This window comes from Oryctolagus cuniculus, chromosome 12 (genome assembly GCF_964237555.1).
Source record: "Oryctolagus cuniculus chromosome 12, mOryCun1.1, whole genome shotgun sequence".
NCBI lineage: Eukaryota > Metazoa > Chordata > Mammalia > Lagomorpha > Leporidae > Oryctolagus > Oryctolagus cuniculus.
The window spans coordinates 90997307-91012789 of NC_091443.1; the positions used below are offsets into that span (position 1 = coordinate 90997307).

At 50.9% G+C, this 15483-nt stretch overlaps 1 protein-coding gene across 1 annotated transcript in view; it reads right to left on the minus strand.

Moving 5' to 3' along the window:
* Positions 1–15483, minus strand: part of CALML4 (calmodulin like 4) — a 389480-nt gene that overhangs the window by 29067 nt on the left and 344930 nt on the right. The gene's annotated exons all lie outside the window — the stretch shown is intronic.

The window sequence follows — 15483 nt, forward strand, 5'->3', positions numbered from 1 at the left end:
CGAAGGGGCGGGAAGGGGCGTGGCGAGGAGCCCTTGGGCCCTGTGAGGAGCGTGCAGGGCCGCAGGGCCGGGGCGGGGCCTGAGGGGGCGGGGCCTGAGGGGCGGGCGGGGCTTGAGGGGCGTGGCGAGCTCTGCCCTGCGACCGCGCGGTGAGCGCGGCGTGCACTTGGCGAGCAAGCCAGTGGGGCTGGGATTCTTGGGGCGGCCCTGGGGTGTGGACGCGGGAAGCCTAGCTACTTAGATTGGCTGAGGTCTTGAGGGAGCTGGGCTGGGGCGCGGTGGGGACCTGGGGACAGATGCGGCTGAGTTAGGCGCTAGCCTGGGTGGGATTTTCTGGTGTCTTGTACGGGCAGCCCCGGGGCTGGGGTGGTGGTGGGGGCGTGGGGAGGCTCTGCGCAGCGCCCCTTTTGCGGGTGAGAGATGTTTCCTCTTAAAATGTCAGGGCGCCGGATTCTATCCCGGTTGCCCCTCTTCCAGTCCAGCTCTCTGTTGTGGCCCGAGAAGGTAGTGGAGGATGACCCTAGTGCTTGGTCCCTGCACCCACATGGGAGACCAGAAGCACCTGCTCCTGGCTTCGGATCAGCGGGGTGCGCCGGCCGTAGCGTGCTGGCCGCAGCGGCCACTGGGGGGTGAGCCAACGGAAAAGGAAGACCTTTCTGTTTCTCTCTCTCATTGTCCACTCTGCTTGTCCAAAAAAAAAAAAAAAAAGTCAGCCCTGTGGCTTTGATGATAGGAATGAAATGGTTGGTGGGACAAAGGGTGGGAAAGAGGGGAGGGGACGGATTTACAGGGTGGGGGTGGCGTGCAGAGTCCGCTCCTCGCTTTGTGGCTTTGGAAGAGGCACTTCCTGGCTGGGTCAGAGGCGGATTGACTGCGCCGTGGGCCGGGCACGTGGGGCGGGTTCTGCAGGCAAGTGGGGAATGGAGGAGGTGCTCTCTGGGTTAGGGCCGGCGTAGGATAAATCAGGATGTCTCCTTGGAAACAGTAAGCAGGAGGTGGATCGGGAAGGCTGTTGGACCTAGGGACCCAAGGCCAGACCTGGGTGCCCAAAGGGCAGATGTGGCGGCAGGAGAAGGCAGAAGGCAACCAGGGCGGAAGGAGACCGCATCCCTCTGAGAAGAGAACTGAGGGCCACGGCCGCCTGAGCACTACCTGCAGGGGCAGGTGCTGGGGCTTCCAGCTGTGACACGGCCTCCGCTTGCTCCTCTGTAACAGGGGACGTCTGTTGCTACTGCACTGAGGTTGTGATGATGAAATGCGAGAAGGCATGGAGTTAAATGTGATTCATCAAGTCTGATAAAGCACAGGCATGCGCACTAGCAGAGCCTGGCACTGGCGCCTGCTGGGACTCCTTACACGGGACCCTCAGCACCGCGAGGGGTTGGTTCCAGGAGCACAAATCCACAGGGGCTCGCGTCTCTGGTATCAAATGGTGCGGGGCTTGCACAGAACATGTGCATCCTCCGTGTAGACTTTAGGTTCCGTGTAACAGCTGATACACTGTTAGTGCTTTGGAAGTAGCTGTTCTGTGGTCTTGTTGGGGGAGTGCTGACAAGAAAAAGGTCTCCCCACGTTCAGTGCACACAGGATTTTCCCTAAGCATTTTCCATCCGTGGCTGGTTGAGCCCTGGGTGCGGAGCCTGTGTGTCAGGAGAATCAACTGTGTTCACAATAGGTCCTCTCTGGACCTGGCGTTTCCCGTCCTGGTGTGAGGTTTGAGCCCAGCCGAGTTCCCTTCTCTCTCTTTCCTTTTTTTCTTGGGAGTCTTTTCTTTCCCCACTGGGCCAGAACCTGCTCATCCATCTTAACTGCAGGCGGCAGGGCTGATTGCCTGCATTAGGGCCCTTTCCCATCAAGCCTCACGGGGCCCCCTGAGCAGAGCAGCAGTTATGCCCCCACGTGGCAGCGGAGACAAAGTCCTGAGCCGGAGCGGTAGGTCCAAGGTCAGCGGCGACAATGCTGGGACAGCCCCTAGGTGTAACCCCGGGGGCTGCCTTACAGATTTGTCTCTGGATACACCACAGGAGAAGATCGAGGCGCCCTGCTCTGACCCCAATCTCTCCTCTGCGGGCTGGACAAGCTGCTGGGCCCTGGAGGGAGGGCCAGGAGGTGCCCGTGATGTAATCGCCCATGTAATAACACTCAGGAGTGGGCGTCCAGCTGTTGGGATGAGGCTGTGTGGAGGGAGCATCTCTGGCCCACTTAATCCTCCAATCCCTTAAATACCAACAAATCTGCCTTCCGCCTGGTGCTGGCAGCTGCCCTCTGTGTGGAGGGAGGTAAGTCTAAGCTGGTGGGGGGAGGGAGCCGGGCCTTCCTGCATGAACAAGTTGCCTGGCGGGATCATCGGTTCTTGTTGTTCTCATCTCGTCAGCCTCTCTAAAACACCGTCTTCATGAGTTCTCAACCTGTCTGGAAATTTGGACCTGAAGCTGGTACCTGCTTGAGCACTGAGCGAGTAGAGGTTCTCAGGCTCCTGTTTGTGATCCTCTAGGGGACGTAGTCCCTGCACGTCCGAAGGGCAAATGCTCCCCCATTCCCGAGCGGCAACTTCAGTGACCAGCAGCAGGAAGTCTCAGCTGGGAAAGTTCGTTGGGATTATCCAGTCCCCAGCTTTCAATAGTTGTTTTAGGGGCCGGCACTGTGGTGTGTCGGGTAAAGCTGCTGCCTGCAGCACCGGCATCTCATAAAGGTGTGGGTTCAAACCTGGCTGCTCCACTTCTGATCCAGCTCTCTGCTGTGGCCTGGGAAAGCAGTGGAAGATGGCCCAAGTCCTTAGGCCCCTGCACCCACGTAGGAGACCAAGAGGAAGCTCCTGGCTCCTGGCTTTGGATTGGCCAGCTTCAGCTGTTGTGGCTATCTGGGGAGTGAACCAGAGGATAGATGACCCCCCCCGCCGTGCCTGTGTTTTTCAAATAAATAAATCTTATTTCTTTTTATTTGACAGATAGAGCTAAACAGTGAGAGAGAGAGAGACAAAGAGAAAGGTCTTCCTTCTGCTGGTTTACTCCCCAAATGGCTGCTATAGCTGGAGCTACGTTGATCTGAAGCCAGGTGCCAGGTGCTTATCCTGGTCTCCCATGTGGGCGCAGAGACCCAAGCACTTGGGCCATCCTCCACTGCCCTCCTGGGCCACAGCAGAGAGCTGGACTGGAAGAGGAGCAACCGGGACTAGAACCCAGTGCCCATATGGGATGCTGGCGCCGCAGGCGGAGGGTTAACCAAGTGAGCCACGGTGCCGGCCCCTGTCTTCTTTTATTTTATTTTATTCTTTGTCCTTTTTGGTCTTGGTGGCTAGTTCTTGTACACTGAGTTTTTCCAAAACAAGTAGGGCTACTCTGAGGGAAGAGAAGCATTGCAGGCGCGGAAGGTAGCAGCGCCCTGGGATGCCTTTCATCTTGTCCTGTTCCATGATTCTGCAGCTGCACAAACCAGAGCCGACTGTCCCATGGCGAGTCAGAAGCAAAGCCTGCCCCTGGGGCCAGCCCTGGCTCCCTGTCCTGTACCCTTGCTGTCCAGCCAGTTTGAAAAATGTTCTTTCCCCAAATGCTTTCCCATGAGGGCCGGCCACCAGGTGGCTTTGAAGGCCCCTGCTAGACTGTAGCTACCCCCGGGCGGTATGACACACAGTGTCATAGTGGGGGAGGCCATGAAAATGTGAAAATTAAGCTCCTCGTGGACTCTATGGAGGTATGGTGAAATTCTCACCCATGTAGAGGCACCACGCCCTAGCTCATAAAAAAGGGCCAATGATGGGGGGGTGTCCTCTCTTTCTCCATGGTCCATGGCTGGGGTGCCAGTCAGGTCCCCCTGCCCTGCTTTGGGCCATCCTGTATCCCCCTCATGATGGTATTTCTCCACGGGGGGTGCTCCACACTCGTGTGTGGATGTGTTCTGTCTTTCCCTGTCCCTATTTGTGCACCTTATACATGTCTCACCTTAGAATGGGACAAGGACCTGGGAGAAGATTAGAATCACCCATGCCCCAGCAGTCAGAAGGCGGCTCGAGGACGGGCCTCAGGGGTCGTAGGCACCTGGGGGAGGGGAGGTCACCGAGGGGGAGGCCACATCTTTCTCCAGCGGCCGGTGTGGCTGCAGCCACCCTCAGGAGATGTTGGCCTCCAGTTGCTCCAAGGAAGACTCCTTGCGGGTTTTTCCTCCTTTCTCCGCCATCGTGGTGAGCGGCCCCGACTCTTCCTCACCGTGTCTTCTCACAAAACCTTCAGGATTGAGAGATTCCTTGGCCAAAAACCAAAAAAAAAAAACAAACAAAATCGCCCCATTCCCCCAATGGATTCGGATGAAAACTGGTAACAAAGTCAGGTAATGACTCCAGGAGGGGAAGAACCATGCGGGGTCCTTAAGGAATTCACTTGCACGGCTGCACACACACACACACACACACACACACACGTATGCTGCGTCAATAGCATGATCTTCTTCCCTGCATGCAGCTGAAGCTGTCACCTGCAAGGCACAGCTGCGAGGGTTTCACTGGGGCTGTGATCAGCGGGTGGGTTCAGCAAAAACTATGCCAGGGCTTTAAAAAAAGACTCTGTGCTTGTCCGTTGTTGCTGGAAACAATTGGGGACAGATTGACAACAGTCTGTGGATACAGGAGTGTCTTTTTTTCTTTTCTTTGTAAATATTTATTTGAGTGGCAGAGTTACAGACAGAGAGAGGGAGAGACAGAGAAAGAGGTCTCCCATCCACTGGTTCACTCCCCAAATGGCCACAGTGGTGGGAGCTGCACCAATCCGAAGCCAGGGGCCAGGAGCTTCTTCCAGGTCTCCCACGTGGGTGCAGGGGCCCAAGGACTTGGGCCATCTTCTACTGCTTTCCCAGGTCATAGCAGAGAGCTGGATCAGAAGTGGAGTAGCCGGGACTCGAATTGGCACCCACAAGGGATGTTGACGTCATGGGCAGAGGCTTAACCCAGTACCCCACAGTGCCGGACCCCAGATGTTTCATTTTTCTTGGTAGATGCCTGGACACGTGGTAAGCCTCTGTTTACCTTTATCAGAAGCTGTAAACTGCCGAAGCAACTGGATCTGTTTCAAAGCGAACCTTTAAGAACCTCAGATTCTCTGCCTCACAGTCAGGGTCAGGCAAGATTTCCTTCTGGGCTCATAACCCAAGCAGTAGGATCGCCGGTGAATCAAGTTGCGGTAACCTGCCCCTGCCACGTGGGAGGACCGCTCTAAGCCGGGTCATTCACCCTCCCTGTTGTTGCTCACCCTCCCTCGCCCTTCCCTGACCTTCCTTTCAGGTATCCTGGCACAAGTGCCAAGGGCAGAATCAGGTCAAGGCAGTGGATACATAATGTATGGATCGTCTGCAAATTAAGTTTCCATCCCAAGCCCAGAGCCCTGGTTGTCTGCCTTGAGATGAACTATTTATTGGTTTGGCTACTAGATCCCGCACTGGACAATGGGCGAGTCACGATTCTCAAGGGGCCAGGCTGGTGAAGCTGGATCACTTTTCCCAGCTGGACAAGCGCCCAGAGGCAGCTCTCAGTTACGAGATCAGTCGGAGGCATCGGCTGAGCTGCGCCAGGACGAGCGCAGGCAGAACCAGCATTTCCTGCCACTGTCCCGTGCGCCCCGTAGATGCTGTCACTGCTCGTTGAGCGATGAGTCATGGGAACTTGGAGGTCTGGCTGAGCCTGCCCAAGGTCACTCCGCAGAGGCTGCAGTGGACTCCCCAGTCTTGGTGCTGTGCGGGTCCTTCCCTGGAAAACCTCTCGCTCCATCTCTCTCTCTCTCTCTCTCTGTAACTCTACCTTTCAAATAAATAAGTAAAATCTTAAAGAAAGAAAGAAAAGCATTAGGAGAAACATTCTGACGTCTTTGGCCTCTACAGAAGCTGGACTGGGATTTTGGGTGTTCTCTCTTCCTCTCCGTAAACAGTGCCCACAGATGGATGCTGGGGGTCTTTGCACCACCTGACTGGGAGCAGTGTGCGCTGAGGATACGCAGGCTGGGTAGCCCTTATTGGAAGAACTTGGGACTAGAAGTGTTTCAGAACTTCTCCCTCCAGAGTTTGGAATATTTGCATATGTATAATGAGACATCTTGGGGATGGGACCTAAGTTCAAATGCAAGATTGTGTACCTCTTAGACACATAGCCTGCAGGTAATTCTATTTTATTTTATTTTTAAAAAAGATTTATTTATTTGGGGCCGGTGTTATGGCATAGCTGGTAAAGCCACTGCCTATGGCTCCAGCATCCCATATGGCTGCTGATTTGAGTCCCTGCTGCTCTACTTCTGATCCAGCTGTCTGCTAATGCTGCTGGGAAAGCAGTGGGAGATGGCCCAAGTGCTTGGGTCCCTGCACCAGCTTGGGAGACCCAGAAGAAGAAGCTCCCGGCTCCTGGCTTTGGCCTGGCCAAGCCCTGGCCATTGCAGTCACTTGGGAAGTGAACCAGCAGATGGAAGATCTCTCTCTCTCTCTTTTTCTCTCTCTGTGGTTCTGTTTTTCAATTTAAAAAAATCTTTAAAATATTTATTTCTTTGAAAGGCAGAACAACAGAAAAAGAAGAGATTCTTCCATCTGCTGGTTCACTCTTCAAATGGCTGCAACAGGCAAGTCCGGGCCAGGCTGTAACCAGGAGCCAGGAGCTTCTTCCAGGTCTCTCATATGGGTGCAGGGGTCCAAGCACCTGGGCCATTTTCTGCTGCTGTCCCAGGAGCATTAGCAGGAAGCTGGATAGGAAGTGGAGCAGCCAGGACTTGAACCTGCCCTCCAGTATGGCATGCTGGTGTCACAAGCAACAGCTCACCTGCTGGGTCACAATGCCGGCCTGAGGGTAATTCTATACAATCTTCTTAGTGCACCTGTATTTTGACGGCAACCCATCACCGAAGGTCAGGTGTAGAATTCTCCACTTGCAGCATCATTTCAGAGTTCAGAGGGTCTCCGACCGTGGGGCGATTCACATTTTGTATTTTTAAATTCGGGATGCACCTCAAAACCTCTGTGACACAGCCACAGGTTTGCGTAATTTGTTTTTCCCCGTACCCCTGCAGCACTGGTAGCAGGATTATTTCGGAGACGTCAGAGGATTGTCGCAGGTGGGGAGCCTTTTGCAAAGCACCCTGAGTCTTCTGCCTTTGGTTAGCGCGCTGAGCACGCAGAAATAAGCGAAGTCTCCAAAGCTCCCCGCCGCGAGAACCAGAGGCAAATCTGGGCTGCTCTGAGGGCAAATTCCTGCGTCAGCTGCTCGTGGGACGCCTCCCCAGCGCCGGTCACCACAGGGCAGCTTTGACCCCAGAGTGCATAAGCTCAGGTCGCTCGAAGGCGAGGAGGAGGAGTGTATTGCAGCCCCCTTCCAGTGCTCCTCCGCATTCCAGAGGGGCGGCCAGGAACTCCGTTTCCCACCATCCGCGGCGGAGGCGGGGTCCTTGTGAGCGGTTTGGGAGCGGGCGCAGCTTCTGGGTGCGCTACTAGAGCGTCGCCGCTAGGGGCGCTGCAGCCCGAGTGGGTGGTGCTTCTCCCAGGCTCTGCGCAGCACAGCGGCCCCTTAAACTGCGGCCAGACCCCTGGAGCTGCCCGCCCGGGGGTGGGGCTGCAGCCTGAGCTCCCAGGCGGAGGCGCCCTTGTCTTTGCGCCCCTAGCCTTCCAGTGGCTGTATAAACCTCTGTTTCCCAGTGTCCAAACCTTAGATCCTGGGCGTGCTAGTTCTCACCTTTCAGCTCCGAATTCACTTCAGCTATCCAACAAGAATTTTCAAGTCACTTTCAAGTCACTTTTTCAAGACTCTTTCAAGTCACTCAGGGTGCTGGATGATGGGGCTCTAGCAATGGCCCAGAAGTCTACCTTACATTTTCACAGCAGTGATTCTCCAGACGCAGAAGGGAACAGGCCGCCTTAAGTGACAACAGGTAGGCCGGCGCCGCGGCTCAACAGGCTAATCCTCCACCTAGCAGCGCCGGCACACCGGGTTCTAGTCCCGGTCGGGGCGCCGGATTCTGTCCCGGTTGCCCCTCTTCCAGGCCAGCTCTCTGCTATGGCCCGGGAGTGCAATGGAGGATGGCCCAAGGACTTGGGCCCTGCACCCCATGGGAGACCAGGAGAAGCACCTGGCTCCTGCCTTCGGATCAGCGCGGCGGCCATTGGAGGGTGAACCAACGGCAAAGGAAGACCTTTCTCTCTGTCTCTCTCACTGTCCACTCTGCCTGTCAAAAAAAAAAAAAAGTGACAACAAATAACATATTTCGATGCCCCCAAAGGTTTTTTCTGGTTACTGTAACTATGTGAGATAGAAGCTATAAAATAACTGTGAAATATTTGAAGCAACAAAGGATGAGATCTTGAGAAACAGCAAATGATCCAGCAGACAGGCGATAACGAACGCTGGTGAGGACGCAGAGGAATCGGCTCCGCTCTGCGCTGTCGGTGGGGCTGAGACCTGGTGAAGCTGCCTTGGAAAACCGTTGGGCTGTCTTCCAGCCGCAGGCATGCAGTCATCACACGACTCACCAGCTCTGCTTCCAGGCATAAAACCAAGAGGACCCAAGGCAAAGTCCACCCAGGATCTGTGCGTAAATGCTCACCGCAGCAGCCTGTAACAGGCCAGCAGGTGAGCAGCCCGGAGGTCCGTCAGCAACCAAGGAACAGCTAGCTGCGTGCATACGTTCCATGTCCCAAGAGTATTCTTTAAGTACTAATACAACCGGGAAGAACCTCGGAGACACTGTGCCGGAGGAAAGCAGCCAGCCACGAAGGACCAGAGAGTCTACGATTCCATTCTTGTGAAATGCCCAGAGCAGGCAAGTCCACAGAGACAGAAAGTGGATCCGTGGTTTCCAGAGGCGAGAGGGTCAAGGGAAATTAGTGGTGACTGCTCGTGGGACAAGGCTTCTTTCTGGGGCGACAGACATGTTCTAGAATTCAATAATGGCATTAGTTTCACAACTCCTGTGAATATACTAAAAGCCATTGAATTGGGCCGGCGCTGTGGCGTAGCAGGTTAAGCTTCCTCCTGCAGCACCAGCATCCCATATGGGTGCCAGTTCGAGTCCCAGCTGCTGGGAAGGAAACGGATGGCCCAAGTGCTTGGGCTCCTGCACCCACATGGGAAACCCAGAAGAAGCTTCTTCTGGCCCTTGGCTTTGGCCTGGCCCAGCCCTGATCATTACAGCCATTTGGGGGACTTGACCAGCAGATGGAAGATCTCTTTCTCTCTCTCTGTCTCCTTCTCCTTCTCAATCTGTATCTCTGCCTTTCAAATAAATAAATCTTAAAAAAAACCCTACTGAATTGTACAATTAAAAAGGGTGAATTTTATGGTATGTAAATTATGTCTCAATAAAGCTGTTATTTTAATAACTTATGTAAGGCAAAGAGACTACTGCAAATGGCCAGACATATCTGCAAAAAAGGCAAATAGAACTTTGAGAGCTTACTTATGTAATTGTGGGGTGGAAGGCTCAATGGATAGGGTGAACAACAGGTTAAATGCAGCTGAATAGTGCCTTAGTAAAGTGGAAGGCAGATCTGAAAAAATTACCCAGAATGCAGCACAGGGAGTTATATGAAGAAGAGGTTCCCAGAAGAGTTTGCAATGAGAAGGTATATAAATATGCAGTCGGAATCCTAGAAGAGAATAGGGGGAAATCGGCATTTGAGAAGCTAATGGATAAGCAATTCCAGAGTCAAAGAAAGAAGGGAGCCCATAAATGAAACACAACAAGCTTCAAGAAAGTTAAAGAACAAAGAAACCACACCTGGATGTACTGCAGAGAAACCACAAAGCTCCAAACAAGCTAGAAAGAAAAGAAAGATGTTCTACAAAGAAACAGTTATATGGTGGCAGTAACAATGAATCAAAAAAAGTCTTCAAAATGCCAACAGAAAAAGTAACTGTTAACCCAGAAGTGTATACCCAGTGAAACCATTTTTCAAAAACTATCTTTTAAAAACTAGTGTTAAGTAAAAATATGAAGGTGAGATAGGGCCATTTTCAGAAAAAAACAGATTTTACCACAAACAGATCTCTCTCTCTCTCTCTCTCTCTCTCTCTCTCTCTCTCTCTCTCTCTCTGACTCTCCCTCTCTCTGTGTGACTCTGCCTTTCAAATACTTTGACAAATCTTAAAAAAAAAATTGTCCACAAAAAACTACCCATAAATCTGTGTATAATCTGTGAAATTCTTAAAAAAGGATGTTAACAAACACTGTCAACACTAATTTGTAATTGGGGTAAGAGGTGAGGCTAGTACAGAGAGTTATGATATTCCAGGTTCTTTGTGCATTTCTTAGAGAATATTAAGGTATTGATCTACTGTAGACATTGCTAAATGTGCATGGTAAAAATTCAGGTAATCACTGAAAACAGAAAATATATAGTTTCCATACAAGAAGAGGAGAAATAGAATAAGAACACAAAACCTCAATTTAGGAGAAAAAGAAGTTTAGAAAAGAAGACAAAGAGAAACCAAAAGGAGGATGGTAGAAATTTAAATACAGGGGCCAGCTCTCTGCTGTAGCAGGTAAAGCCACCACCTGTGGCGCTGGAATCCCATATGGGCACTGGTTCGAGTCCTGGCTGCTCCTCTTCTGATCCAGCTCTCTGCTATGACCTGGGAAAGCAGTAGAAGATGGCCCAAGTGCTTGGGTCCCTGCACCAGCTTGGGAGACCCAGAAGAAACTCTTGACTTCTGACTTCAGATCGGCTCAGCTCTGGCCGTTGCAGCCATCTGGGGAGTGAACCAGTAGATGGAAGATCTTTCTCTCTGTAACTCTATCTTTAAAAAACAAAACAAAATAAAACAAATACCTTAAACAAATGTAAACACATTAGTAATTACAATAAATATAAATAGACTAAGCAATCTGCTAAAAGAACCTCGGATTTAGATTCATAAAAATCTTCGCACACCTGGATTAAGGACAAAATAAAGAACAAAGAAAAGATAAAAGTATAATGATGAGCCGGCGCCGCGGCTCACTAGGCTAACCCTCCACCTTGCGGTGCCGGCACACCGGGTTCTAGTCCCGGTCGGGGCGCCGGATTCTGTCCCGGTTGCTCCTCTTCCAGGCCAGCTCTCTGCTGTGGCCTGGGAGTGCAGTGGAGGATGGCCCAAGTACTTGGGCCCTGCACCCCATGGGAGACCAGGATAAGTACCTGGCTCCTGCCATCAGATCAGTGCGGTGCGCCGGCCGCAGTGCGCCAGCCGTGGCGGCCATTGGAGGGTGAACCAACGGCAAAGGAAGACCTTTCTCTCTGTCTCTCTCTCTCACTGTCCACTCTGCCTGTCAAAAACAAAAACAAAAACAAAAACAAAAACAAAAACAAAAACAAAAACTATAATGATGAGAAATGATGTACCAGGCAAATACTAATGAAAAGAAGACTGGTACAACTATACTGATAGTTAACAAATAGGTGATAAAGTGAAAATTATAGGAGATAAATAAGGACCTTATTTAATGATAAAAGAATAATGTATCAGTAATACAAGAGAGTTCTGAAGTTGTGGGAAATTATTGAAATAGCATCCAAATATATATATAATATATATATATATAATATATATATATAAACTAAACATTTATGGATTGTGGAAAGGAAGTTGATGAGTAGTGGGAGATTTCGATACAATGCTCTTGATTATTGATAGATGAAGCAGGATTTCAATAACAAAATTGGTCAGCTTGATTTAGTGGATGTTTACAAATTACCCTGTATCCAAAAACCAAGTGCCCATGGAACAGTTCCAAAACTTGACCAGAAAGGCCATAAAACCAATCTCAACGAATTCCAAAGATTCCGATTCACATAAAGCATATTTATGACCTAGGATTATTGCATCTAACTTAACGAACTACTTACAAGTCCACAACAGAAACTTGAATGACAGATCCCTACATTTTGGAAATTGAAAAGTTCCAGAGAATGTGTGGGTCAAGCGAGAAATTGTAGGAGAGATTGAAAGTTGTCTAGCAATAGGGGCCGGCGCTGTGGCACAGTGGGTTAAAGCCCTGGCCTGCAGTGCTGGCATCCCATATGGGCACTGGTTCTAGTCCTGGTTGCTCCTCTTCCAATCCAACTCTATGCTATGGCCTGGGAAAGCGGTAGAAGATGGCCCAAGTCCTTGGGCCCCTGCACCCACGTGGGAGACCAGGAAAAAGCTCCTGGCTCCTGGCTTCAGATTGGCATAGCTCTGGCCATTGTGGCCATTTGGGGAGTGAACCAGCAGATGGAAGACCTCTCTCTGTAACTCTTTCAAATAATTAAAAATAAAGTCTTTTTAAAAAAAGTTGTCTAGAAGCCGGCGCCGTGGCTCAATAGGCTAATCCTCCACCTTGCGGCGCCGGCACACCGGGTTCTAGTCCCGGTTGGGGCGCCGGATTCTGTCCCGGTTGCCCCTCTTCCAGGCCAGCTCTCTGCTGTGGCCAGGGAGTGCAGTGGAGGATGGCCCAGGTGCTTGGGCCCTGCACCCCATGGGAGACCAGGAAAAGCACCTGGCTCCTGGCTCCTGCCAGGATCAGCGCGGTGCGCCGGCTGCAGCGGCGGCCATTGGAGGGTGAACCAGCGGCAAAGGAAGACCTTTCTCTCTCTGTCTCTCTCTCTCACTGTCTACTCTGCCTGTCAAAAAAAAAAAAAAAAAGTTGTCTAGAAATAGTGATTCAATTCTACTTATCAAAACTTGTAGATGCCCCTAAAACTGTAATTACAGGAAATTTATAGCTGTAGACACTTACATTATAAAGGAAGAAAGGCTGAAAATTATTGAGCAAGAATTCACTGTAAGAGGGAAAAAATAGAATAAACCCATAAAGTATAAGGTACTTATATATACTTTATATAAAGTATAAAAAATATATATATAAATATATATATACTTTATATAAAGTATAAAAATGATAAAAGCAAAAAGGAATGAAATATAATAAAATAAGCATAAAATGGAGATGATCAATGAGCCAGGGCCAAGATAAAATAGACAAACCTTTTGCAAGACATTTAATTAAAAAAATGAGAGTAGGACCAGCGCCGCGGCTCACTAGGCTAATCCTCTGCCTTGCGGCGCCGGCACACCAGGTTCTAGTCCCGGTCGGGGCGCCGGATTCTGTCCCGGTTGCTCCTCTTCCAGGCCAACTCTCTGCTGTGGCCCGGGAGTACAGTGGAGGATGGCCCAAGTGCTTGGGCCCTGCACCCCATGGGAGACCAGGATAAGTACCTGGCTTCTGCCATCGGATCAGCGCGGTGCGCCGGCCGCAGCACGCCGGCCGCAGCACGCCGGCCGCAGCAGTCATTGGAGGGTGAACCAACGGCAAAGGAAGACCTTTCTCTCTCTCTCTCACTGTCCACTCTGCCTGTCAAATAAATAAATAAATAAAAATTTTAAAAAAATGAGAGTAGAGGCTAGCATTTGGTGTAGTGGTTAACGTGCCACTCAGGATGCCAGTACCCCCCTCCAGAGTGTCTGGGTTTGGGTCCTGACTCCACTTTCAAATGCCAGCTTCCTGCTAACGCACACCCCGGGGAGGCAACAGACAATGGTTCAAGTACTTGGGTTCCTGGCACCTACCTGGGATGCCTGGATTGAGTGGCTTCTGGCTTGGGCCTGGCTCAGCCCTGGCTGTTGCAGGCATTTGGGGAGTGCCAATCCAAAACCAGGAGCCAGGAGCTTCTTCCAGGTCTCCCACGCAGAGGCCCAATCACTTGGGCCATCTTCTACTGCTTTCCCAGGCCATATCAGAGAGCTGGATTGGAAGTGGAGCAGCTGGGACTTGAACTGGTGCCCTTATGAGATGCTGACACTGCAGGCCGGGGCTTTAACCCACTGTGCCACAGCGCCGGCCCCAGAACACTGCCTTCTGATGTGTCCTCCTGTGTGCCCCTTTCCTTCCTCGCCCTGCTTCCTCATCATGTAGATCCTTAGCTTGATTTTAAAAAAATGTCTGTACTTTCATCATATATCTGTGCATCTCTAAACAAAATAGTATTTAGTTTACTTGTTTAGGCTGTATAACAGTGACATCATGACTTCAAGTTCTGCAACTTGCCTTTTTATGCATTATATGCTGTGATTATATATTATACATAGTTGTGTATTTATTATGTAGCAGTGAGTCCGGCGCCGTGGCTCACTAGGCTAATCCTCCGCCTTGCGGCGCCGCCACACCGGGTTCTAGTCCTGGTCCAGGCGCGAGATTCTGTCCCGGTTGCCCCTCTTCCAGGCCAGCTCTCTGCTGTGGCCAGGGAGTGCAGTGGAGGATGGCCCAAGTACTTGGGCCCTGCACCCCATGGGAGACCAGGAGAAGCACCTGGCTCCTGCCATCGGATCAGCGCGGTGCACCGGCCGCAGCGTGCTGGCCGCGGTGGTCATTGGAGGGTGAACCAACGGCAAAGGAAGACCTTTCTCTCTGTCTCTCTCTCTCACTGTCCACTCTGCCTGACAAAAATAAAAATAAAAATAAAAATAAATAAAAAAATACTATGTAGCAGTGACTGATTCACTCTGGAAATATCACTGACCATTCTCCTATCATTGCATGGTGGCATCCCATATTTCCGTATTGTAAATATTAGTTCAGTGAGCATTCATATCAGTGTGCAAAAATGTCTCTGCAATATATCTAGCTCCGTTTTCCATAATACTGCTCCTTGGCTTTGCAGGCAATGCACACTCCATTTGTGTATATGTGACATAGACCCTCTATCAGCCTTTGTACTTTTGTACTTACCAACCATTCTGGGCTCACTTATTAATTTTAATAATTTATAAATTATTTTGGTATTTCTGTGCACTTAATTATATTCACTGCCAATAACGACAATGCTGTTTTTTTCTCTCTCCTTATATGAGTGTCTGGCTTACCCTGGCCTTATCGAGCAGTCAGGATGTTAGAGACAGCTTCATCTTTTTCTGCTCTTAAAGGAACAATAGTTACAATGATTTACCATTAGGAATGATGACTAGAGGGGCCAGCGCTGTGGTGCAGTGGGTTAACCTGACATCTGCAGCACCAGCATCCCCTGTGGTCACTGGTTTGAGTCCCAGCTGCTCCACTTGCAATCCAGCTCCCTGCTAATGTGCCTAGGAAAGTATTGGAGGATGGCCCAAAGTGCTTAGGCCTCTGCACCCATGTGGGAGACCATGAAGAAGCGCCTGGCTTTGGCTTGGCCCAGCCCTGGTCATTGTGGCCATTTAGGGAATGAACCAGCAGACAGAAGATCTCTCTCCTCTTTCTATCTCTTCCTCTCTCACTGTAACTCTGACTCTCAAGTAAATGAATAAATCTTTAAAAAATGATGACTGAGGCCAACGCTGTGGTGCAGTGGGTGAAGCCTCTACCTGCAATGCTGGCATCCCTTATTGGAGTGCTGGTTCAAGTCCCGGCTTTCTGCTTCCAAATGCAGCTCCTTGCTAATGCACCTGGGAAAGCAGCAGAAGATGGTCCAAGTGCTTGGGCCCCTGCATACCCGGAAGAAGTTCCTGGCTCCTGCCTGGCGCAATCTAGGCAGTTA